At 36.7% G+C, this 23,810-nt stretch overlaps 1 long non-coding RNA gene across 1 annotated transcript; it reads right to left on the bottom strand.

Annotated features, from left to right (window-relative positions):
* Nucleotides 1-469: 469 nt before the first annotated feature.
* On the bottom strand, nt 470-12,995 carry LOC125690698 (uncharacterized). Its single transcript, XR_007375747.1, has 2 exons — nt 12,941-12,995; nt 470-1,719 (listed from the first exon to the last, which is right to left on the bottom strand). It is a non-coding gene; the product is annotated as an uncharacterized LOC125690698 (long non-coding RNA).
* Nucleotides 12,996-23,810: the final 10,815 nt, after the last annotated feature.

Consider the following 23,810-nt stretch of genomic DNA (forward strand, 5'->3'; position numbering starts at 1 on the left):
CACTTTTGAGATTCCTTTTTCATTAAAAAAGAAAATGCAATAACAACCAAAGACAGCACCTAGTGACAACTTCTGTATGCTGAAATGGCAGAGCTTTTCGTACTACTGGCATGCGTAATATAAGACTGAAATTAAGAAACAGAACTATTTAAATGTTTATTTTTACAGCACAGCTGTCTATTTCAAAATGTTGTTTGTACAAAAAATAAAATGTTCACATTGAGAATGTTTCTGGTGGGAAATTATCAGACCTATTCAAACTCAAAACACAATGTTTAGTATAGATTTCTCTACAATGCCATCTAAAGTCCTAAATTCTGAGTCATAGATGGGAATTCAGAGTCAGTTTCATTATGGCTGACATTAGCAGAATTAAGCATATGGACACAAGTATGGAGAAGGAAGCATATTAGAATGATCACTTTGATATTTCCAGATCAGAATTCTCTTTTTAAAAAAAATGTCTCTCTTGAGAGAAAATTAAAGTTTTATTATTTCAGATAAAAACATTACAGAATGTCAGAGTTTCCCACAGGATAAAATTTGGATTTCCAGCCAGCTCAGCAGCCACTTGTGTTCTCTGGAGCACAGTTGCCCTGGAGTCCTCAGCCTTTAGCAAGAATTCTCCTGGGAGACAAGAAGCCCTCTCATTAGCAAATACTGCTACCTCTCTATTTTAATTACAGATTTTAATAGAAGAAGAGATATCAGCAACGGTGCAGCTTGCTTGCAAATATATGGACTGAATATATTTTCGATTATGAAAAGATTAAATATAAAAAAGGGGGGAAAAAAATCGGGAGCAGTTTCTTCTACTCTTCACACAGAGCAGTTAAACTGCATATGCTACCCATAATGTAAAATCTTGTCAACTGTATTTACCGTCAAGCTGATTTTGAAATCATTTGACATTTGCCAAAGTGTAAGATCTTTTCCATTACTCCAATTCAATATCTGTATTGATCTGTGTGATAGAAGATTCCTCATTTTTTAAACCAATATTCACCTTGCAAAGAAGTTAAAAAAATGTGTCAAAGCACAAAATAGCATTCAAGTTTAGGAAGAAACAAACAGAAGATTGATTTAAAGGCATAGATCAACCTATTGACTCTACCTCTGAATCCCAAAGATGGTCTTCTGTTATCTCAGCTTTTGATTCTCTTTCTGATGTTCAAATGAAATGAAAAGTTTTCTGGTTGCTTTCGTTTAACGAGACCTCTAAATTAGGAAATGGATTTTTGTGCTTTTCTGGTTACCGAGGATGTGCTGACAACCTTACACGCTAGTTCAATACACATGCAGAAAGGTGCAAAAAGTAACAGTTGTGACCTTATAAGAGACTCTCAGACAGAATGGCATTTCCAGCTCTCAGCTCCTGAAATGTGGTAGAGTAATGAATGCAAGGTGTTCACATGCTCACACTTCTCAATGACCATGGAATTAAAATCAAAAACAGCATTGCTGCAGACTGTGATGGGTCCTTGGAGAATCTGCAACTTTTATGCTTACAAACGTCATGCTTCAGGGTCTGTAGTTTCTCTGAGCACTGCTGTAGTTTTTCTGGGTGCTTCTCCCTTGGGCCAGACACCCTGTGACATCCATCACCAATCCAGCTGAAGTTTTGCAGCTCCTGAGTCTGCTACACATTGCATCAAACAGGTGCTCTCAGCAAGCCTGATGGGCTTTGGAATGTTCTGATTTTCCTTTGGAAGTCAGAGGCTTTAAAAAAAAAAAAAAAAAAAAAAAAAAAACCAAGTATGATTCAGTGTCTGAGAAAGAAAGAATTACTGCCTAACCAAAGGATTTTGCAGTATAAAAAGCCTATACTCTATGTATATGTAGTCTACATCCACTGCTGTTTTAATGGAGGGTTGCATGCTGTTGGACTGTATCAGATGGTCTCTGATGTGCTAAGCCATATTGGAAGCAGGTCATGGAGACTTGAAAGCCCACCTCACTGGCATCAAGCTGGCCAGCCTAGGAAGGTGGGCTTTAAAATAAAGGACTTGGGGGTGGGATCCAAAATGGCATTGCAACTGTCTGGGGGACAGAGCAGACCAACCAGAACAGTGACAAATGCTCTTTAGTTGCCTCCCATGATGTGAGCCAGAACACCAATCACTTCAAGGGTGGGAGGATCCTCTTGAATATTTCTAAGGAAACCTGCATCTTCTGCTCCCATTTCTTCTCTGAAGTTGCAATATACCAATGCATACAGCACAGGAAATGAACAGCAGGAATTCAAAATCTGTTGTGGTTGCAGGGCCATGATCTCATTGCAATCACAGACACATGGCGGGACAGCTCACGTGACTGGAATTCTGTCATGGATGGCTATGTACTTTTTAGGAAAGACAGATCAGCAAGACAAAGCAGTGGAGTTGTTCTTTATGTGAGAAAGCAACTGGAATATATTGAATTTTGTCTAGGGATGAATGATGAACAAATGGAGAGTTTATGGATAAGAATTAAGGGGAAAACTCATATGGGTGAATCCATTTTGAGTGTTTACTACAGGCCACCTAATCAGGAGAAAGAAATTAACAAGGCCTACAGACAGCTGATAGTAGTCTCACTATCATAGGCACTGGTTCTCATGGGGGTCTTCCTTGGACAAAGAACACTCTGAGAAAATGCTGCCGGTTTTCTACTAAAAAAAAAAAAACACACATTAATTTCGGATGAATGATCAAGGGACCAGAAATGATGGCTGAAAATGACAATAACATATGAAACTGACAACAGCAAGAGTAAGATTAGAGGAATTTAATGAACCTTAAATTTCCTGCTCTGGTTTCTAGTATAACGTGATCCAAAATTTTAACTAGATTACATCTTCGTTAAGACTATATCTTCGTTGTGTAAGAATGTCTTTCTTCATAAGCATAAACTAGGTAAGTTATTTACCTACATATAGAATCATTTGAGTTGGAAAGGACTTTCAAAGGTCAACAGGTTCAAATATCAAAGGTCATTTAGTCCAAACTTCTTACTTATATCCAATCTAAATCTCCCTTTTTTTAGTTCAAAACCATTTTCCCTTCTGCCTCCTCTGGGTGCACTCCAACAGGTCCACATATCTCTTTTACTGAGGACTGTACATCTGGACACAGTACTCCAGATGAGGTCTCACAAGCACAGAGCAGAGGGGCAGGATCACATCCCTCACCCCACTGGTCATGTCTCTTTTGATGCAGCCCAGGATACAGTTGGCTTTACGTGAGGGCACATTGCTGGCTCATGTTCAGCTTCCCATCCACCAGTACCCCCAGGTCCTTTTTGGCGATGTTGTGCTCTATCCTTACATTCCTCAGCTTGTACTGATAGTGAGGGTTGCCATGACCCAGGTGCAAAACCTTGTACTTGAATACGTTGAACTTCATGAGGCTCTCCTAGACCCACTGCTCCAGTCTATCTAAATCATATCTGAGGATGTTGTTCTGTCACTCTGGTGTTCACTGCCTCCTGAGAGGAATAATTTGGGGCATTTAATTTTGTGAACATGTAGAATTGTTTTCAAGACTTGCCACTCATTACATGCCCATGGCAGCTAATATAACTCAGTGTATTCGTGTTCAATCATAGCCTTTGACATCAAAAAGGCAAGTTTGATAAGTCTACATCCTTAAACAGTGTACTGGAATTCAGAATATTTCTTTTACATATAAGAAATCATGCACACAAATAAATAAATAAATAAAACTACTGAAGTAAAAGGAGAAAGGATACAACAATTTTAGAAGGGAAAAAAAGGGAATAAGGAGTGAAGCCTCACATGAGGAAATGCTTTGTTTATATAGAGGCCACAGGGCATGACACACTGTTCAGTTTATATTCCAGTATAACTACAATTGAAGTAACATAAAAATATGTTGATAATTAGAATTTTAGGAAAAAATTTAGTCTGGCAAAATCTAATCTGAAACAGTTTGTCTCCAGTATCACTCTGTAACTACAAAGTTACTCCTGATTTACCCTTTAACACGAAGCATAGGATAATTGATGCATTCTATTAAATGGGTTGTTTTATTTTTAATGAAGAGAGGTTACTTGCTGTTAAGGATTTTGTTGAGATTTATCCCTCATATTATTCCCCTGAAGATGGTAGATAAAAGAGTAGTGTAGGGCCATCTTGTGTCTTTGTAAATCTGATTTGATTAAGTAAAGCCAATAGCAGTTCTATTGCACTGTTTTTATTTTACCAATTTTTTTTTTCCTCCATCATATTTTATAAATTGCTAGTTTTCTTGGATTGCATACTTTGATGTTAGATACATAAACTTTCTATAAGACAGATATCACAATGTATCTTTTAGCGGAAAGTCATGTAGAACAGTCTGGACTCTGAGGAAAATCTACTAATGCAAATATGGAGCAGAGCCACAGACAGTACCAGTTAATGTGGGAAAATCAGTCTTCTGTTATTCTTTCCCACTCCTGTTCAAGTGCAGCCATTCTTGTGTGTTTGTATTCATCCTACACCTGGCATTTCTACTGAGATACCACAACCAGTCAACCATATGTGGGAGCTAGGAGCAACCACTGACAACACTTTCCTTATCTGAAGAGAATTTCAAGATAGTTCTTCAGATAATTAAAGGGTAATGTACCCAAGACATTGCCATAACATATGCTATAATTTGTTGTCTAATTACCAGAAGGCCAGATATGTATGTTTGATATGAAATAATGTCTGAGGAAAAAAAATAAAGGGAGGGAGGAAAGCGTTCAATTATTTTCGGGGTAATACAACTTTATGTATGATTAAGATTGGCTTTGTGCCACCAGATTGATTTCTCATGGTATTGAGCCTGAGTGGGAGGAAAGAAAGCACCAGAGTAACATACTGCCAAGATGCCCAAACTTTTGAATCTTCTTACAAGACTGCAAAAAAAAAAAATATATATATATATATATATTTTGTGGAAACCTACTTGTGAGATACCACAATGTGACAAGCGTACATAGCTACAGAATTGCAATGACTGCTTTGGTACCTTATCTATAAATCCTCACACATCCATCTGTGAATGAGCAAAGGCCATTTGTGAAGTGGAATTGTATAGCATGTTAGAGAAAATGCACAGGATCACAGAATGACGGAAAATCACAGGGATTGGACTCAATGATACCTTGGGGTCCCTTCCAACCCCTGCAACTTTGCTGAAGCAGGTTTCCTACAATAGGTCACACAGGTAGGCAACCTGAGAAATCCTGATTATCTCCATAGAAGGAGACTCCACAACCTCTCTGGGCAACTTGTTCCAGTGCTCTGTCACCCTTACAACAAAGAATTTCTGCATGTTTGTACAGAACTTCCTATGTTAAAGTTTTAGACCATTACTCCTTGTCCCATTGCTGTTAATCACTGAGAAGAACTGGCCTCATCCACTCCCACCTCCCTTTAGATATCTATAAACACTAATCAGATCCCAAATTCATGCTGAATTCATTGAATTATTCATGCTATATTGTCATAGAAGATTCAGACTTGTTCTCAGTTTTGCAATTTTTCCCTTTAAATTGAATTTAGATTGACATTACCATGTTATCTAGCTTTGAGAAATACAACACCTGAGTTACTAGTTGGCTATATCAGAATAACCAAGGGCCTAAGTCATAAGAAAGGCTGATGGGAGCTGGGATTGTTCAGCCTGGGGAACAGAAGGCAGAGTGATCTCCTTGAGACCTTTCCGGTACTTAAAGTACAGGTAAAAAAGAGAGAAATTGTTTTACACACTCTGATAGCAATAGGACAAAGGAGAACAGTTTTATGCTGAAGAAAGTAGATGTAGATTAGATTTTTGGAGGAATTTCTTCCCTATGACAGTAGTGAGGCACTGGAACAAGTTGTCCAAAGAAGCTGTAGATACTCCATCCCTGCACGGGTTGTTGGGTAACCTGATCTATTGAAAGCTATCCCTGCCCATGGTAGGGATTTGGAACTAGGTAATCTTTAAGGTCCCTTACAACTGAAACTGTTCTATGTTTCTATGATTCTATGAGAATTTGTTCAGTGGTTATAAATTTCAAGTTTCAACCAATAGCCATATTGTTATGACTTTTATAGTATCAATATTAAACTTCAGTAAGCAGTCTGGCAAGATCTCACATTTTTAAAGCATTTGATGAGAAGAACTTCCTTTAGAATCAGAATGAGACAGAAAATTTTGTTTTTTTGGAAAAAAAAGTGTATTGACTTTTCTTCATCCCTAGAACCGTCCGCATCACAAAAGCGAAAGCTGGCTTCTCTCACTAATACGTTTGAGGAAAAAAAGGTCATATAATCTATACTCCACTGTCCAAGGAGGTTTCTGGTTTTGCTCTTGTTCTTTGTTTGCTTGTTAGAAAGAAATGCTTTACTTTGTTCTTGTATTTAAAATATTAATCAGTTTCGTATAAACTTGTAACTGTAATTTTAAAATGTCCCAGAATTTTCTTCTTATTCATTTCCTGCAGAGATCTTCATCAAAAAAGAAGTCTGTCTCATTTCCTCATGCCAAATTTCCTAAGGAGATCCAAGGCCTGTGTATCTTTGCTAAAAATCTCCATGAAAACTGGGAGAGCCATCCCTGTTACTGGATCCTAACAAAGAAAAGTACTTGTGTTTCCCTTTTAAAGGGAAGGAGAAGACAAAGAAGGTCATGAAAGGATTGTCTTTCAGAAAGAACACTTTGTTTTGTTAGAAGGTGAGATCCTCAGAACTTACTGTATCCACTTGGTTTGTTTAACAAATTAGTCTCAAACTACATTAAATTAATTTCTTCAGATCTGAAGAAATCAAATCTGATAATCATTTGATTAGATATCTTACAGCTATTTCAACACACAGATCTCAAGCAATTCTCCTTATAGTAGGTAAATTAAATACAAGAACTAAGTAATTACTTTTTGATGTACAATTATAAAATTGATCAAAAGATCAAACTGATCAGATGCCCCTATATTGAACTCTGCTGTTGTGAAAATGCTCAGACGAAGTATAGCGTATTTACATTGGACCTAGCTACTCGTTGTGTAAAAGTTCACATAGCAAGACTGAACTTCAGGCATCAAAGGCAAGAAGGATGTCCCTGAACCATTTCCATGATCAGAGTGATATATAATAAATTATTTCCTTACACGGTTCAATATTTTTCATCTGAAAAGATTGTTGTGCAAGAGAAGTTCCTTGCTGCAATTTGTGTCCATCTCATCTCTACAACAGATGTGATTTATACAGATAACAAATTTAAACCTCAGATAAGCAAAAAAAAAGTCTAATATGTTATGGCACTAATCCCACAGTCCTGACAAGTGACGAAATCTATTGGATGATCTGCAGGATTATTGAGTATGCAATTAGAAACGGATTGAGTATGGAGAAAGAAACAGATTTCCAGATACGGAACAACAGAAATCCACTACAGATACTTGTAACCTGTGAATATAAAAGTGGCAAAAGTGAAAGGCTCAGATACAGTAAATTTGTTAAAAATGTTCAGTTTTAATTTAGTACATACTAAGAGAAAGTTTGAAACAAATACAATCACACCCTAGGGCAAGGACAATTGCAGAGGGTAAGGTTGGTTTTTCCTCACACTTAAAAGCACAGAGTTAGAAAAGGAATAAAAGCTAAGGTGACTGGCATTTCCTCTTTTAATGGTTTTATTGAACAGCCAGAATAGGCATTTTGCACTCAATAGCACAGAGCACTACTCTGTAATGCCTAGTTATTAATTGCTACTACAAATGGGATAACTGCATAAAGCAGTCACATTTGAAAAATACTTTGTGCCTGATTTTTTACTCCTCATATAAATATTGCCTGAGCAATTTTTACTTCAGCACTTATTTACTGTATTCTATTTTCATCTTAACTTTGTGAAGTACTGAAAGTTCACCAAACAAACCAACCTTTTTCCCTATACCAACCAAAAATTAACAAAAACATGCCAAAGGCAAGTGCTTCTTAACTTCCACACAGAGTCTCATTATCATTCCCCTTCTCATCTCCTCCTTCGCTCAAACGCTTGGATCAGAGACTTGCTCCAAGGCTTACTTCATAGGTAAAAGGCACTTGTTCATTTTAATGATTGTCAGTCTCTCAACATGAATACTAGAAAGGCTTTACTCTTTTATTCAAATAACAGCCCAAGTATTACAAAAATAAGCCTGATGTAAAGTGTTTCATGCTGGGCATGTAATGAACTTGAGAACAGCAATTGTTTATAGTCCTGCCTGCAATTTCTTCTGTCTGCTGGAAGTTGTGCCAGTCAGAGAGCACACAGTTATCTAGGGAAAAGATGAAAATCCAGAAGTCCTAGGTCTGAATCAGACCAAAACCATCATTTTTTGACTTTTTTTTTTTCCATAAAATGGAGCTTGTTGGGCCTGTGGCACCTCAGTGAAGTAAACATCCCTGTCAGTTTTACTTTACATAGTTTTTTTTCACATTCTTAGGGCTCTCGGGAAAACCCAACTTCTCAGATTCTCATCTGTGACAGACATGCCTGTCTCAGTTATCAAGATTCAGAGTTTTGCCTCACTAGACAGCATCTCATCAAAGATCAAATTTAGACTAGCAGTACATTCCCAGTGCATTTATTGCTCAAATATTCAAACTTATTTTTTGTATAAGTTATCAGGAGGTAAAACTAAGGAAAGAACAGACTTAGTTTCACCACAGCCCATGCATAGTGGTGAAATTTAGAACTAAATGCTAGACTAACAGCACCAAATACATGGAAAATGCCACTGAATATCTTGTTTTACCATTGAGGGATTTTGTTATGATAGTAGTGATCTGTTGTGGATTAATATCAAATTAGTATAGCTGAATCATTTTTATACATTTGAGATCCAGTAATTTAAAGAAGGATGTCAAATAATGCTGAGTTTCCAACCAGGTTTTTTTTCCTGCAAGAAGCCAAATGTACTCCCAATTTTCATCCAAGAAGAAGTTACAACTAAGACTGACAGTTTCATTTACCAAAGCTATAACCAGGGAACTAGCCAGGTGTTTGGTGAGTTTTCTTCTTAGAATGGAATTATGTGCAGAGACCTCTGGCCTGGTTTGACATGCTGAGATCCGCCCTAAGGACTCCACCAACAAGGTGCTGGTGCCAACCACCCTGCCAGGTTCTTGCTGCCCAAACCCAAACCCACATCTGAACAGCAAGTTTCCATCCTGTAGAAGTGCCTGCAAGGCACACAGACCTGGGCTGAACCCTCACTTGTAAAGGATTTGTAAATAACACTCTTCCTGATATATTAGCAAGAGCAAAGTGGAATAGGTGGCCTGTATTCTACCAAGTGAACTTTTGCAGGTGTCTTAAAGATGTACAGATACAATTTTATTTTCATATCTCCCTCTGGAAGTCTACAGCTTTCTCCATACCTGGGACAAATGGACTTGGCAACTGAGCCTGCTTTTCAACATGGTGTCAGACTGTCTAGAAGCATTCACCCCACCAGAAGACAAAAAAGGCATGTCCATCACTTATAAATGCACGTTGTATTTTCTCCTTTTCTATAAATACTGAAATTATAATTTTTTTTTTCCTGACACGAATAATGGTTCATCCATATTCCATTAGAGAATGACCACTAAGTGGCAAAACCATTTATTTCCTGAAGCCAATTTCCATCCAAATGTAAAGAGGAAAATCCACCAGCTCTGAAACAGAAATGCTGATAATTTTAATTTTAGCCTTCTTAATGTGCTATACTACTCATTCCTAGCTGCAAAATATGCCATCTTCTTCCACAACTACTTTTTAGATTTAGATTTTTAGTTTTAGATGAGACCATAACACAAACTTTGTGCTTTATCTAACTAATAAAATTCCAAATGAATTTAGCCTACTGACTGGGACTGGGGATTCTTTCAAGTAAGTGCTACTAAGGACCTCTTCAGCCTGCCACTGGGGCCGGGGTCACAGCACCAAATCTTGTGATAACTGTAATACCTGCAGAATGGACCAGATGCACCTGTGATCTGAGCAGGAATGTTGCAACTTTATTAGCTGCTACATTATTAGTATTATTATTAACTGTTTTGTCTTCTCAGCACTCTCTGCACATCCTTCAGCTTCACCATAAGCAACTCTGAATCATAAATGTAAGTTCTGTGTATTTCATTTTGTGCTCCTTTTAGTTCAGGTACAAAGATTAGCAAGAAATGTAGTGCATAATCCTGTCTTTGCTGTGTCACAACAGCTATTTTGCTTAACCTCAGCTCTAGTTCTGCAGTACTGTACCTTAGATTTCTCCTTGTAGAAATACTGGAGAGAGAAGAAACAAAGTATGAAACAAAGTAGAAACTATTTTAATCTGACATCTGACAACTAAAATATAATTCCTACAGAACTAATATTATTGTTTAATACCATAGAAACATCCTTTTATTCACACTACTCTTTAATTGTTGATTTTCAGTGAATGTCAGAAGTTTGCATCATGAATACGTACTTGGGTACAAGTATCAAGCTGCTTGTATATTGACACTTTACTAGATTCACCACAGGAAGATCCTGCAGCTGGCAAGTTTGGCAGGCACTAATTGAAACTAGCTCTCTTAAATAGACTTAATTAACCTGGCAGACATAATATGTATGACTTTATCTCTTTTAATTCCTTTCCATTATGATTTCAAACCATTTGTTTTGTCTCCTCATTCCACCCCAAACTATTGTCGCCTCCCTGACACAAATTCTGATCAGACACATTTCTACTACTATACTTCAGTTTCCCTCACTTTGTTTTTCCAGGGTTGTGAGGATAAGTGGGACATTACATTGAGGGAAAGATCCTATTCTGCAGATGGTGACAGGACTCTACAGCACTGCCATGTCATGGGAGTAGAAAAGAGGGTTGTAAAGCACTGTGGGGAGACAGCATTCTTTTTTCAAGCCTGCACAATAAATAATGCCATATCTGTGAATGACACCCAAGAAAGGAGAAAATACAAGCTGAGACTCTCTCAGCAACGTTACCCTGCAACATCAAGAGATGCGCGTGCAAAGCAACATGTAGGATCCTCTTTTTTGGTCTTTACTTTTTGTATGCTAGGTTTCTTCTCTTGTTGTAAAAATACTGTATAATCTCCAACAGTTTTTCAGGATTTCCCATTTTCCTTGTTGTCACAATGCAAAAGATGTGAGTCTTTGTTGCTTTTTTTTTTAATAAGGTAGAGTTCTTAATGATATATTTTTTAAACATACACCATTCTATAATGTTTCAAACCTGAAAGGACAAGTAAAACAAATACATGGGCTTTGAAAACCTCATCACTGTTTGCATTTTAAATGATTCATGACATCTAAGATCATAGTATTTTTCAAAGTTATATGTAATAACTTTTTACTTCTCAGAGATAAAAACAAACCCTAAATAATTATCTCTCTGATACTAAGGTCCATAAACGCAGACATTATTTCTAGAGCAATGAGAAAGAAGCAATACATTCAGGTCTCCCGAATTTCGTGTGCTGAAACTGGCATTTCTTGGATTCGCAGTGCTCTCTTGTGGCCAGATTAGGCACCTACAATCCAACAATGTTCTACCCTAAGCCTTTCGGCCACTATGCCTACTCAAAATGCAGCAAAATGCTACAGGCATAAAAATCTGCCAAAACCAGATGGTTTTAGTAACATATGTGCTCTCTCTCTCTCTTTTTTTTCCCCCCTTTAATCCCCACGGGGTAAGTTACATAATGTCAGTTTATAAAAAATATTCTTCAAATATTCAACTATTTGAATATCACCAAGTATACTTCAGGATAATACATGCATCAAGGCTAGAAGAAATCATTTTCACCCCATCAGTGTGTGCTCTGCCCAGATCCATCTCTGCATTTCCCCATTTCAAATGGGCACTGAGCAAGATCTGTAGACTTGCATTTCCTCACATGGGAAGGTGGGATATGGTAGCATGTGCAAGCCAACCATGGTAAGGCAGTAGGCAGGCCCACATTCACAGTTCTGCTATGGTGGCAGCCGTGTCTTTATTTCACAGCACATGCTGAGCCTGCTATCCTCTCATCTACATTCTTGTCCAACTCTTACCAACTGCCAGCTTTTCAACCAGGAGGCACCCCATTTCTCCCCTTCCTTTTGGACACGGATCCTCCAACTACTTTACTTCAAAGCTCCCAGCACTGCCCTATCCCAGACTTCTCTTGCCCCTTCTCAACTACCTCATTCTTTCTGGTCCTCTTAACCACCACCCCATCCTGGTGGTCTCTTCTCCTGCTCTGGGTTGCAGCCTCTCACCCACCTAATTCAACCTCTCATTTATCTGCAGGCCCAAAGCCCAATTTACCCACTCGTTGCAGTCATAGATGGACACACAGTAGGCTTTGCAATATGAAGAGAAGCACGCATTGCTCATCTTATCTTTGTCCTTCTAATCTCAGATGCAGAGAAAGGTGGGGAAAAACAGAACAAAAAAACCTCCAGTAAACTCATAAGTGTACCAACATTAGATAAATTGATGAGAAATCCTTTCTTTGCTCCTCTGCTTTGAGGTGGTAGATCCAGGAGAAAATTCTTAAGATAGGTGGTGTCTTATCCAAAATCTTCACTTCCATCTTACTAAATAAACACCATAAAATCTCACAAATTTACATGGTAATAACAAGAATGTCTCCACTCCTACTTGTCTTCTAAAGTCATTGATCCACAGGCATTCATGAGAAGAAACAAAACAAAACACTGTAAGTGGTACTTCAATTGTCTTTTGGTCAGTAAAAGCATTTGACTGCAAATTTGTATGAATTAGGAAGAATCTCTCAATGAGACCATTTCCATTTTACCAGATTCAAGCACATCCATAATAAGTTAGAAAAATGTAAACAGGTGTATAATCAATGGATATTAAGATGCTATAATCATAAAAAGAACAAGAAAGTTAGGCAAAGTATACTAAAATAATAGGAGAGAATAAATGGAAGGCTTACCCGTATGCTAGGCTTACCCACAAAAAACACCAGTAGAGGGAATCTCCAGACAAAATGCTTCCCCACTGGTAGCCAGCTCTTAAATAGGTCTAGGAGGGGTGCAGCCTGGCTCCACCCCTTCCGGCAGCACAGGTGAATTGCCTTCACCTGTGCTCCTCTGGCTGACTCATGGCTCACCTCAGGTGATCAATCAGAGGTTCAGGCCGTGACTCAGCAGTTCCCATACAACAGGGAAGGAAGGAATTAAGGAAACCTTGAATCAAGAGCAGAAAAAAACTGAAAACTGAAAATCATTTAGCATCTTCCACTGCCTTGGACATTTTGCTTTACATAAAATATTTAATTTTATTTCACTGGTTTTATTAGTAGTGAGACAAGAAGTGCTAAAGGAAAGTTAATGTGTAGCACATTTAGTGTAATATTTAAGCCTGTTTCACGTAAAAGTTTCAAAGAGAAAATTTTAGGAAAACAACCCTCTTTCCTCTTCCTGATGTTCTTCTCTTCCCACTGAATGTAAATTGCCCTTCAAACATTTCAGAGCTTATAAATAACCTTGACGTTCTTTCTCTGTGTTACTAATTGTAACTAATTGTAGCATCACAGTTGGAGAATCAGCCTTGAAAACCAAAGAAACAGAAAATTAACCTGTAAGAAATTCTCATTTTTACAGACAATAGTCAAATTACTAAGGGTAAACCAGGATGATACTTAAAGTTCTTCCTTGAGATTATTACCTCTTTGGAGTACCAAACTTCTATTCTTAAAGAGTAGCTATGTTTATTTCAAAGACACTGCAATCTTCTATAAGCTTGCATAAGCTAAAAAGTTTCAAAGTGTTAAGCAAAGAACATAAAAATATTTTCCTAAATGATTTACTGGCTGGTATGTTATAGCATCATTAAAAATACTTTCTAATAAATTAAAGACTAAATATAGTTATATTTACTAGTTTGCTTTAGATGTCTTTGATTGCAATGAAATTCAAAGACAATCCTTAGTTCTATATACGGAACAGTGCTCATAAGCAACAGCAAGAGGATGAGTGAAGCTGTTCAACTTTTTTCTTTTTTTCCCCTTAATCTTCTTGAATTATTCTCCTTCCTTCTGGAAAGCAGTAATCCCTTTTTATCCCAAATAAACAAGGCTTATGAAATTATATTTTATATATATATAGTGTATGTGCATTTGTACACGTTCTGCAACTTCTGCTTATACTGTACACAAATTGAGTTGTTAGAACAAGTCCCAGTGTATTGATTTTCTAAAGCTTAAAAAAAAAATGACATCCAGTTGGAGGAGGATGGTTTTCTCAGTATCTTCGCTGAGAGAATGTAGTCTGACCCCGGCTCTTACAGAATAGCCAGAAATTCATTGCCAAGAAGGATGTTCTGAAATTTTCAGCCATGGAAACGTTGTTGTCAGAACTTACTGCTTATTTGACACCAGCAGATCAAACAGAGAAAGTGAGACTATAGAAAATCAGCCTTCATCGTTTCTGCTTTCCATGGTGTTGCTTGTTATTACATGAAGGCAGTGGAATGGTAAAATACTGAAGACACCAACGCATCTTTGTTAACTTATAGTTTGTCTTATTTTGACATTGTTTAAATTTTAATTCCATTTTAAATCATACCTAAAATTAAAATGATACGTTTGTGTTATTCTTCCATCTCCAAACAGAAAAACTATTGACAAACAAAAATGGTTTGTGGTCAGTTGATATAGCAATCCTGTATTACCATGGGTTTAGTTTTTATACATGAACTTCAGGATGAAAAATTCTTTCCAACTGTTAAACTAATTTAAATGTACTTTGGCATGTAATTATCACTACTTACGTTTAGTTTACATGCACATGTGCTTGTTTGCATCAAGTCTGCAATAATTCATACACTAATATCTTGGAAGAAAGCAGTGAACTAATTCACTGTAACCTTGACTTTTAAGAGAAATTATACAAAAATAAAGGGGAAGGAAGGAAGGAAGGAAGGAAGGAAGGAAGGAAGGAAGGAAGGAAGGAAGGAAGGAAGGAAGGAAGGAGCTTCTTTTTTAATGTTTAAGTATATTGGAATTTCAGTATTACATTGGTTAAGCCACAGATAAAAAGCATACTGCTGACAAACTTAGGGTTTTGTACAGTGCTACGTAGTATTGTGTTTAGTGTAGGCCAGCAGTTTCATATCACACAGTAAAACAGCTATGAGCTTTAATATGAATCATCTTTTCATCTATAGATTTGTGTTCCAGTTACAAGTTTGTATCCAATTTTCTTAAAAGTGGAAATAACATTTACATTTACTTTGTAATTCTTCTTGCTTTTATTCTTTGGTGTTCTACTGGCTCATTGTTAAAACCAAAACTGTTACGATGGCTTTCAAATAACATTTTTGACAGGCAGGAACATCTCCACACTGATAACAATATGGAATAGCTGTAAGTATCGTTAGTATTTCAAATGCAAAATTTCCAGATATATTGCAATTCAGGCATCTTGATTTTTTGTTTTTGTGTTTGATAGAATATTGCTTGTTTGTTTTCTGTTGCTTTGTAGGGATTTTTTTGGAAAGGCAAGGCAGCTGGAAGGAAACACACTGAACTGCACTGTAAGAAATCCTGAAGATACAAAGAACAGGGCTCAAGGTGAAACAGTCTTCTGAATTAAATGAGTCCCCCACCATACTGTCAGAGTAGAGTACAGCTTCAATGCCACTATGCACAACCTAAAAATTGTTCCCTCCTTTAATTGAAAAGGCTCTGTAAAATTTCACAAAATTGATAGCATATTCTACCAACCATAGAGGGAAATTTGTAGGCTCCAGTTTTGCTATGACCACAACTCATCCCTTAAATCCAGTATAGCTGGTTCTTTGATGACACTGATTTTAGAGCCCCTGGCAGCTATCATGAGTGGGAACCGATGTGTCAACATTACCAATGAAATTAGAGTCTCAAAAATAAATCATGTCTACGCTTGAAATGCACAAAGCCCCTTACTGTGAGTCCTACACCTGCCCTTCACACAAAGGAAGAGAATCAATCTTAGAACTGCAGTATTTGGGAATTACTTTACATTTCCTCAATCTTATCCACAGGCAAACTGATAGATCTCACAAAACGTTGGTAGAAAACATAAATTTCAGTGTAATACAATGGAAATTTAGAATAAAAATTTAAGAGTGTAAAACTGTAGTTAAGAAAAGGTATTGAACTTTAAATTTTTGTTTCTGACAACTTAGAAGTATGAGAAATTATAACATTAATTTACTTAAATACATTAAACACTTTTTTCAAGATTTGGGACACTGTAGTAATAATATAAACTGATGCACACTTCTATTTTATACCTGTTGATTTTTTTGTTGGCAGAATATATATATGGTTTTATTTCAATCAAAGCAGAAAGTCTGATGGAGACAGTGAGTAAACATAAGTTTTAGTTATCTCTCTTCACTGTAAACTATGGCACACAGTAAACTTTACGAGTGAATTTGACAGATCATGGATTTTAATCATGAGAATGTTGTTAAGTAGCTTAGAAAGCTTTATTTCTTCATCATTTTTTTACCATCTTCATAGCAGGATATTTGTCTTCATTTTATATGTAAATGCATGACTGGTCAACGTGGTTGATTTTTCTCTTTTTGCAGTGCTGCTTAGAATGTAAAGAATCGATCTCCCTGTCTCCAGCCAGCAAAAGTAAAAGGTATTCAAGGTGGCAGGCATGTAAATACTGCATTCTCTCCTTGGAAATGCACATACATTTTGGAACTGATGTTTTGCTCTAATATTAAAGGATTGCAAACTGAAAGTTACTATTCTATAGCAAATATATGGAAAATATAACAAAGTAAAATTAAAAAAAAAAATGCATCACTTATGTGTCTTTATTGTAATGGATACTGTATTTTATGAGTCACAAATGTCTTCAGGAATATAAAACTGCATTAGAACTTCAGTAATTTTCCAGGGTTTAAACGAAGGTCATTGGTTATCAGATTCACAAGTAATATGCTGGGAAATATATTCACCTCTCATTTTCATAACAGTAAAATGTAAGTTTGCCTTCCCAACCCTTTGCCTTGGCAGGAAAAAAAAAAATCATTATAACAGCATATTCTGTTTCATGACTTCTTTTGCTAATGAGACTAGATCCTCCATTTTCTGTCAAATGTATTTTCATTCCCTTTTGACAGGAATTTTCCTAGTGATACAAGACAGACACGCAAATTTTTGCTGGAGTTTTTAGTGAGTAGCATCATCAATTCTCAGAGTTTTGAATTAAAAATTGCTAAAGAAGTATGCTAGCCTTAGAAACAGTTTGACTTTGTTTTACAAGGTTCATCCAATTTACAGCTCTGCTACAGAAGCTTAGATTCATTCTCTTTCCCTTCTTCTATTTCACTCTTAGGTCTGATAGAGACAGAATGTACCACGTTTGTTGAGTAGTCACAGTCACATAGAAAGGATGGAATTTGGAATTCACTCATGACTGGATATGCTGGGATTACAAAATTCATTTCACGTAACTGAAAAGCTGAAAGACATATTGATATGAAGTCAAATGATCAGCAGTACGATATGCTACAGTGTTCTTTATTTTAAAATTTCACATGTAATGGTTAAAAATAAAGATAACTGACAAAATAACAGACAAATGTAAGCTTATCACAATTTAAATGTAGTGATGGAGATTATAGATCTGCTTAATTTCTTTACATTTGTCCATCTCTTTCTGAAGAGACTACTTAGAATGTCACTTTTTCAACATCTCTTTTATTGCAATGTTCATTTCATATTTTCCTTCAGTAGCGTACGTCTGAATATTTTTTTACATTATGATTGAAATTATCCACTGTAGTAACATAAGACATCAGTTTCTTCATATTCCTGTGCCTAACGCTTAGTCTTCATTTGCACTTCCTCACTGCTCCCTTTCACATCCTTCTACATTGCTCCATTTTCAATCACTGTCTTATTACACCAGTCTGTCCCCTTTACATTTTTATCTATATTTTTCATTTGACATAAATCTATTTCATGCCCCCTATCTCCTTGAATTCAATTTTCCTTTAATTTCATTTGCATTCCATCCAGCATGATTTTACCCACCTCATTCATTTGAATTGTCATGTTCTGTTTCACCTAATCTGGAAAAGAGTGCATTTTCACCTCCTTTCAGATTCTGGTTTTTTTTCAGCTTCATTTTTGTGGAAAGAAAGAAGAAAAAATTACTTTTTATACGCAAGGTTATTTTAACTGTTTTAAAAAGACTTTTTGCCATTTAACTAATCTTTACTTTGGATTTTAAGCCTAAAGATCAAGACTTCTGTGTAAATTTCAAACCTGATGAGAATCTACAGTTTAATTTGCTGGATTTAGCAACAGTTTTAGTATTGGATCTTAGCATGGTAAACATCATGCAAATAAGTGACAGTAGGTCAGTAGTTTTTAATAGAACAGAATAAGACAGTATATGTGTATATGCCTGAGCACACAAAGCTTGTTGCAAAGCCATTTCCTCTCAAAAATTCTGTAATAACTTCAGTAAGAACGATCAGCCTTTGAGAAAAAGGTTAAGCAGAGGGATTTTTGCTGATTTACAGATGGAGCATTCTTCTCCTTGAATTTCAGTTTTTCTTTCTTGATCTCATCTTGTCTGTGCATATCAGTGCAAAGCTGTGGGTGTTAGACCCCAATTTCCGTGAAGTCTTCTCTTAATCATTAATGCCTACATAGCAATTAAAGGAAGGATTTTTGAGATGTCCAAAAACCCTTTTCTTTCGGCATAGAGATGTTATTCTTTCTCACTTCTGTATGACATAAGCAACGTATAGGGTGATACCTATACTTTATACCAATTCAGGTGAATGTCTTCTCTCACAACAAGATTAAGTAATAGATGAGGAATAAGAAAACATCTAATACAAATATTTCTAAGGCAGACTATAAAAATAATTGAGGCAAAGGTGATTCAAGGAAGAATTATATAACTGTAAAGGAAGGAAAAAATGGTCCATCTTGTCTCCCTGCACACTCTCCACATGCATTCTTCATGGTTTAAGACTATCTGTGTTATCAGTATTCCTCCCAGTGTGTCTTTGCTACAGATTATCAGTGACAGAAGTATCCTTCTTTGGCAGGGCCAGCTGTGGGTGGACATACTTTAATACTCTTCAGTGAAGGACTGCCTTTCAGGGGGAAATCCTAACTTGAGGATTGTGACCCATAGGTTAATAGATCCTTCTTAATTCAAAGTCTGTTTTCTCTGACGATGTAAACAATTAAGATGAACACATCTGAGACTGTTCATGGTAATATATTTGTGTTTTAACACCTTTTTTGTTGGTGGTTTGTTGGTGGAAGGTTTTTTTGGCTTTTGCAGTTTTGACTAATGCTTGATCAGTCTTACAGACCTTCAGGTAACCTTCAAGGATCTCTTCAAAGCAGTGCAAATTACTTTCAGAGACAGGCACAATTTGGTTCAATCCTGCCTATTTTTACTACAACATGGAGTCTACCAAGCAAGTCTCCACAACCATTGCCTCTGTACTTGTTTTATGCTCGCAGAAATGGGAGATATAGAAAATGCTGAACAAAGTGACTTCTTTACTCCTGTCTTCCTATGCTTCTGCAACATTGCACACATAAGTTATAATTCTAGGGAAAGGAGAATTGTTTTAAAAATGTAGCTTGATTCCACTAGAAGTGTTTTAGCTAAGACTATTTCAATCCAAGCTGAAACTGCCAATATGATTATTAAGGAAAGTACTGGTCCTAGCACTGTTATTTGCATTTAGAAAGGACTTCTGGACCACAAATTTGCTCCTGATCTTGTGAGTACTCATTATATGACTCACCCAAGTTTCTCCATTTCTCATAATCATACAGTCTTTCAAAGAAAGGGGGATGACAGACTGTTTTCTGTCTTCCACTGCAGTGATTCTGTCTTTGCAGATTCATTAATATTCCTAATTTTCATTTGTATGCAGCTAATAAATGTATCTAAATCTATGTCATCAAAGTCCTGTTTCCCAGCAGGACTGCTTATGAGCTGTGAAGGAACCCAACACAAAAGATGAATGTAACCCTAGAAACTCTGTGCACTTGCCTAAGAGTGGAAGTCCACTAAAAGACTAATTCATTTTCAAAAAGAGCATTAACCAAACTGCCAATTTTTTTTTTCCTTTTAAATATAACATTTTAAGGCATCAAATGGAGGCTATCACTGTATCAAACAAAACTGCAGTGTTAGAAGTAAACTGATGAACAAAATGCTTTTGTAACTTGAGGTGTGGAAAAATAAAGACCTAAACTTCAGATTTAAAAAGGCAATAACTTGTCACCTGTCACTCACTCAGGAAAATTGCTTTGATAATGCAACTATAATAGGTTATCCTTTTCATTAAACTTAGCTGTTTTCTTGCAGGTTTACTTTGGGTTTCAAAAAGATTAAAGAAGTAAAACAGTCATCATACATCCTAAGAAGCTGAATTTAAATAATTAAAGACCTTAAATAAGTAAATCCTCGTTGTTTCTCTCTAATAGGACAGTTAGCTGAGAATAAACATGTTTTCTCTTGATTTCTGATTGTTCTGTCAAACTTTTCATGGAGAAGAAGTAGTGGTATTTCTTCAGCTAGAAGAACAAAATAGTGCCAACTCCTTACACACTGTATCTTGAGATTGGGACGGTTTTTTCGAGAAGAGAGTGCAACACCAGAATTACATAATGTATGTCAGCTACTGCAGGAACACAGAAAGAAAACTTTGTGTTATTATAATTTATCATGCCAGCGCAAGGTCCCAATCCTTGTTATAGGTAGTGGCTGGAAAATACTAAAGCTAGGAAGACGCAATAGTGTATGGAGACACACAGTCACTTCCAGAGAGTCATAATACAATTCAACTGTAAATTTTACTTTCTGGCTTGAAATTCTTCTTGACATGATTGGATGATCTGGGTCAGCTTTTTCCTTTGATGAGTGCCCTAGTTTACTTTCAATCCAGTAGATTTCAGGAACAGGCTGTAAGCCATACAAACTGTCCTAACAGCTGTTTTCTCTGAAGGAGAGTACAAAACTTGTTCTATCCTTCCACTCCCCACAAATGAACATCTGACAAGAAAATTCTGCAACGAGAACAGAAGCTGCTTTGCTCACTGCTACTTCACACACACAAATGCATTTTTAGAGAGAGAAGGTGTGATCAAGGCAGCAAGAGGTAATAAGACTGAGTGACAATATTTTAGCTGAATCACACCTATAAACATTCAGCCTACACATTTATCACAGAATGATATCAAGGATTCACTTCAAAATTGGACCTGACTGACTAGTGCACTTAATTTTACCTACTGCACCAAACAGCTGTTCAGCTTCTGTCAAATATGAAAGCAAATATAATTAGTGCATGTTCACTGCTGTTTTCTCATTACATTGCCAGCCCATACTGCTAGAACAGTTAATTACTGCAACAATGTGTTGACTTACCTGATACACTACGTGATAATTCATCATTGATTCATTTTTTTCTTCTTCTCTAATAATTCTGTTAACATCCCTGATGGTTCTTAGTAGTGAATCCCCTTGATCTTTTGCATTATTATGTCCTCTCAAATGCTACTTAAATTCTCCAGGTAGCTCACTTCTCTAGATTTTAACAAGACATGAGGTATAACTTCAGCTGACACAGTATGTAACTGGAGACATAACCTGATTAAGTCATTCTATGGCAGAACACAGCAAAATGTGTTATCCAGACACTGCTCACCTCACCAGCCTATTGCTACTTTCCTCTTGCTCACAGAGCAAGGATCTGCTAATGGAGTCTTCTTCCTTCAGCAAAGGCTGAAAATTAATGTTGAGAGAATGTAAGATTATTCCATAATCAATCTTGTTCTCAATTGACCTGTTTCAATCCTACAGTTTGTTTGTTGGCTTTCTTTTTTTTCTTCAATGGTTTGTGTGTGTTTTTTAGGTCACCTATGCCTCAGTACTCCATCTTTAAAATGGAGGTAGCAGACTTCTCAGCCCTGCCTATCAGATGATGTGTGCTCCTTTCAATACAGCCTCTGTGCTTAGAAAGCAGCTCTATCTGTATGAAATGTAAGGATTTTAGATTTTATCAGTAACCTCCAGGCTGGTGAAGGACAAACTGCACAATTCATCTGCCAACCCTGGATATTTCTGCAGTGCATGTGCAGATCAGCTGTGCTGTGCTGGCACAAGAATGCACCATATTTCTCAGAAATGCCAGATTTAGTCGTATACTGCATGCATCCAACATTATTGCCAGGCATCTGCAAAACAAACCTAAACTGTCCTGCTGCCTTCTCCTCTCATTACATTGCAGAAATATCTGGCTCTGTGGTAAAAGAAGGTCATCTAAGTACTTGAGACCAATTTTAGTAATTAACACAATGTTGCACATTCATCTGACATCATCTTCATGCACAAAACTTGCAACAAATCTTAGACGAAAAGTAAAGAAAGGAACCAAGGAATGTATAAAAAGTTTATGAACACATAGGGTAGAGAAGGAATGGAAAATTCTCGATAAAGATGCTGGAATTATAACTAGTCAGAGAAAGAAAAAAAAAAAAAGAATGCAAAGCAACTGATATTCTTAGCGAGAATATGAAGAAACTCAAGGAGTTCTCCTACAGCAATTCAGAAGGTAAATAGTCCCACCAGCTGCTGCAGCACTATGCTGTCACTTCAAGCTCAGTGAAGAACTGAAAGGCTTCTCTGCCACCTGAGAGACTTCACAGTTTGAAAAGACTTTTCATATTCTGAGATTGATACCTGACATTTACATGGTTTTCTCATTCTTTCTTCTCACAAATACATCTGCCTCCTTTTTTCGGTCTCCCCTACATGATGTTTTATTGTCATTATACATTTATTTTTCAGTACCTTGGCTCATTCCATAAGGAAAAAGAGATCAAACGAGAAAAATCAGCACATGGAATGTAGGTGATTTGGCAGTCACTGCTGACAGGGACACAAAGTTAAACTTCAGGCAAAGTTACCTTTCTCTTCCCACAGGAGCAGCCTCTGCAGCCTGTTCATGACACTGAGAAGCCTGAGCATCACATCAGAACACTATGCATGAGCACAAGCAGAAAGAAAAAAGGAATTACGCAATTTCAAAATAGATAACTGCTTGAAATGAGTAATTTTGAGCAGTACTACTACCCAAAAAAATGTTGACTCATTTATTAAAAGTAATTGATGAAAAAACAAAACCATAATTAAAAAAAATAAACACAAAAACAAAATTTTCTTAAGAGCCTTGAAGGCTACTCTTCTATACGCTCTGTGTTTATAAATGGTCTTAATTGGATTTTTTTTTTTAAAAGGAAATTTTCTTTGTATATCTTCAGTATTTCAACAAAGCATTTCTTAGTTATTTCAGCTAAGAGTTATGCAACAATTCATTCATTCATCTTTCTGCTTTGCCATGAGACAGATGAATAAAACAACTGTTTCAGCTTCAGACTTTTTTGTGTTCTCCCCCAACCCCACACAAACACATCAGGAGCAAACAGGCAGTACAACGCAGGTAACACAGAAGGAGTGTAGAGGGGGCATTTGGGAAAAAAATATATTGTGTTTTAATATTGCTATTCAGTGTATTTGCAAATATTTCCTTTAACAAAGAATCAGACTAATTTCAGGAATATGAGCTATCCCTGAATTATTAGATGAAGTAGAGTCAAGGTATAGGCTTACAGCTGTGTGTACCCTCCCTTTTGAGCATGTTCCCAAGCACAGTTCTGGCCTCTATGTATCAACATCCTCCCAACGGAGGCCTAGACATAGCTTAACACTTTTCATGACGGTTTCTAATAGGCAGCTTTAGTTTAACCA

The sequence above is a fragment of the Lagopus muta genome, chromosome 3 (assembly GCF_023343835.1).
Source record: "Lagopus muta isolate bLagMut1 chromosome 3, bLagMut1 primary, whole genome shotgun sequence".
In the NCBI taxonomy this organism is placed as follows: Eukaryota; Metazoa; Chordata; class Aves; order Galliformes; family Phasianidae; genus Lagopus; species Lagopus muta.